We start from the raw sequence: 4021 nt of genomic DNA on the forward strand, positions 1-4021 counted from the left end.
AAATGAGGTAGCACCAAGCACTGTGTAGTTATCTTCTTCTTCTTCTTCTTCTTCTTTGTGCTGACTTGCTACCGATGATTTCGCCCTGAAGGAAGCGGCGCCGACGATCGAGACCACAGTCGCCATCTTGATGGAAAAAAACGAGGAGCTCAGCTTAGAGTGTGATCGCCTCCGAGATGATTTGGCTGCCAAGACAAAGAATTCGAAAAATCTTGTGGAGCTCATTTGCAGCCTTCGCAATGAGCGCAACATGTTGAAGAACGAGCTGATTAAGGAGAAAGAGGAGAACATTGCATCAACGGAGAAAGCCAGCGGCAGAATCAAGTAGTTGTGCCTCGAAAAAGACAAGTCTGATATAGAGCGCACATTTGAGCTCCTAAAGTTGCAACTTGAATATGCTGACATCGCCGTCCTTGCCCAGCTCGAGAGGCAGAAGGCACATGATAAGTTGCTGGACCTAATGTTGGAGAGATGCAGTGAAAGAGAAGAGACATTGAAAGAAATGAGCAGGTTGGTGGGATCAATGAGCGACGTCGGGCAAACTTCACAGAATCCGCCCCGGCTGAGCTGTAGGGCCGGAAATTCCAGCAGAACCAGCAATGCAAGTTATGCGCACCTACAACTTCTACTCATTGATTAGAGGTCGCACGACATGGCATTTTCTCTCGAAATCGTAGTAGTAATAGTTGTACTACTTAGTATGTGACCTTTTGTAAAATAATTTCTTACCTGTAGTAGAAACTACCCCCTCTCCTTTCTGGATGCACCCGGGACATTGTCATCTGGCCCTCTTCTGGACAAACTACCCCCTTGGGAAGGACAGTATATTTTGCACATTTCGCTACTACTTCTAATTACACCGCTTCTTATTTTTCTAATCCGTTAAATCGTTAATTAGATGACCAACTGATGGAAGCTGCGATAGATTAGACCAACAAGTGGTGAATTGTGCAAAAGATATGTCCAACTAGTGTTTTATGCAAAAGAGTGATATGGAAATCTGGTGGAATCTTGAATTTCCTCTGCAGTGGTAGGCATGCTTCACTTATAACTGGAGTACATTGCGGACCTGGTGCATTTTGTCAGTACCGATCAACTATTTTTTCTTACCCCGGAAGAAAGGTAGTAGCCTTTTCAGTGAGATGTCTTTTCAATGCTACGGAGTTGTCTGTTCACTGCTTGCTTTGTCTGCTCAAACGTCTCTCTTCTTGTCAGTCTCGCAGGAGAGACTCCCCTCCCCCCTCCTCCGCGCGTCTATCAAATATTCTGCCTCCTATTAAAAAGGACATTGCCACCGCTCAAGGGCCCCGCGCCTCGGAGCCGCAACGGAGGGGTGCCCTCCCGCTACCTAGGCTTTTGCCGCAAGGCGATCCAGCGGGAATTGATGCTTCTCCATCGGAGTGTAGGATGAATGACAAAAGAAGATTCAGGAGATAACAAATATAGCAATACTGATATTCTATGGTCCAACATGCGAAGCTGCCATTTACTAGTGAACACTAGTAAACTGCACCTGCTTCGCACAGTAATTATTATTATTTTGCGGGACAATTCTAACCTTATCATGGCGTAATAATAAGGGTTAAGTGCATTTTTGGTCCCTCGTGTCTTGCAGAAGTCTAACTTTGGTCCCTCAACTTTGTTTTGATCTAAACATGCCCTCAAACTCTTAATTAATTTCAATTTTGGTCCCTGAAAGTGGTTTAACGATGGTTTACCGGTTTTTGACTCTCTCATTTTGCCACCGTGGACAGATTTGGATAGGTTTAGTCCACGTAGGACCATCTCATCTCGAGATCATTAATGCATTTAGCATTACGAATGTTCGCTGGCGATCGTGATCATTATCCTTATGGTGTGTAGTAACCCTTACTCTTCTCCAACACCTAGCGGCGGCACCTCACATTATGAGGGCGGATAAACCGGGCGGAAAAGGCAGAAGCGGAAGACATGAGAGGGCTTTTGCGTCGGGAGGAAAGGCAGAAGCGGCTGAAGTGGCGAGGACGGTTGCACCGAGCAAGAAAGACCGAGGCGATGCACATGTGTATTAGGGCAACGAAATTTCTTCTATTTGTGGACTGAGGACAAATGATCCCACTTAGATTAAAACTGGCCAATTTTATCCACGATGGAAAAAAGAGAGTCAAAAACCAGTCAACCATCTTTGAACCGTTGGCAAGGACCAAATTAGACTTAATTAAGAGTTTGCGGTCAAATTTACAGTAAACAGAGTTAAGGGACTAAAATTAGACTTTTGCAAGATTTTAGGGGCCAAAAGAGCACTTAACCCTAATAATAATATCTCGTATTACTTGAAAGCTGGATATAACACTTGTTTCAACTTTGAAATAATTAATTATTGGATACTTAGAAGTAACAACAACTCTAGATATAATACTTGTTTCGCATGACTGACAGCTTTGCCATTTTCTTGTACTATTTACATTAGTAACTCTAGATATAATACTTGTTTCGCATGACTGACACCTTTGCCATTTGTTGATTATTGTCTCTACTTCCTAAAAGTTGCATTAAACTACAATACAATAGTGCATGAAATGACTGGATTGCCTAGTTTCATAGTCTATACTTTTTATAAAGCAAAATCTCACTAACTACAATTAATATTAGTCTATCTTCACATGCAGATCATCCACATCATCTATTCCATTAGCCTATCAAATATCCATGTTATCCCCACTAACATTTATTGCTGATATATCTTTACATGCAAGCTATCCATGTTACCAATTTTGTCCATCCAATCGTCCACATCACCACTTTATAGCTATAAAAATATACAACAACTTGCTTTATACAATATATTTTCCTAGAAAATTCTCGCCGCAGCGCGTGGGGTATGTTTCTAGTACTCCCTCCGATTCACATTACTTGATGCTAATATAGATGTATCTAGACATATTTTAGTTGTAGATACATCCATTTTAGCATCAAATAATATGGATCGGAGGGAGTATCTAAAAACATTTCCTCACATCTTAATGACTAATGCCTTTTACCATCTCTAGAATATTCATTCCATAGGAAAACGAAATGCTTTGCCGGACCGGATTATTTGCTCATTACATGATAAAACAATGTTTTCCTCATCAAGAATATATGGCACAGGAAATGCTTTCAATCACACGATGAAACAATGTGCTCTGGTTTTTTTATTAAAAAACGTCCTTTCTTGTGCATTGAAAGGTACACATACTACATGGACACATAAATTTTGTTTTGATGGTATAACCTTAAGTTATTAACTGTACGTACTGAATAGCACTATTGAAATTCTATGGTCATTTACTAGTGAACATTGTCAAGCTTCTTGCACTAGCCAAAGCAACCAAAAGTCCAAACTGATGGAAATAGCTAGGCAATCCACTTATACATGTCAACACCCCTCCTCACGTGTGACCGGAAGAAGAGAAGAGGGGGTCAACACGTGGAAAGCAGAATAGCACACGTATGAATGATCGTATACGCGGCGGACATAGGGGTGGGCAAATACTGCAGAAGCCAGGTATCGAACTCGAGACCCTGGGCTCTGATACCATGTCAAGCTTCTTGCACTAGCCAACGCAACCAAAAGTCCGAACTTATTGAAAGGGCTAGGCAACCACTTATACATCTCAACAAACATTATTCGCGGGATTCAAGACATTTATATGGGTCTTCACAAAAATATCTCTGTCATGTATCAGCATTAGAGTGATCAATTTGGGACTAGTGTTGCACCATGTGGCAAGTGTTGGGACGAGTTAACCCCATTTTGCAACTAGTGGGACTAATTTGAACGTAGCGAACAACTATTGGGACTGTGGGTGCTCTTAACAAATCTAGTACAACTTTGTACTCCCTCCAGTCTCTTTTATTAGTTTACTCGGGATTTAGTATAACTTTGTACTAAATTTGAGTCAATTAAAAAGGATGGGAGGGAGTATTATGTAAACTTAGTAAAAATCCATGAAATGTAGTTTGACCTATGATAAAACAAAAACCCCAAAATTTGATTGTT

Source organism: Lolium perenne, chromosome 4 (genome assembly GCF_019359855.2).
Source record: "Lolium perenne isolate Kyuss_39 chromosome 4, Kyuss_2.0, whole genome shotgun sequence".
Lineage (NCBI taxonomy): Eukaryota > Viridiplantae > Streptophyta > Magnoliopsida > Poales > Poaceae > Lolium > Lolium perenne.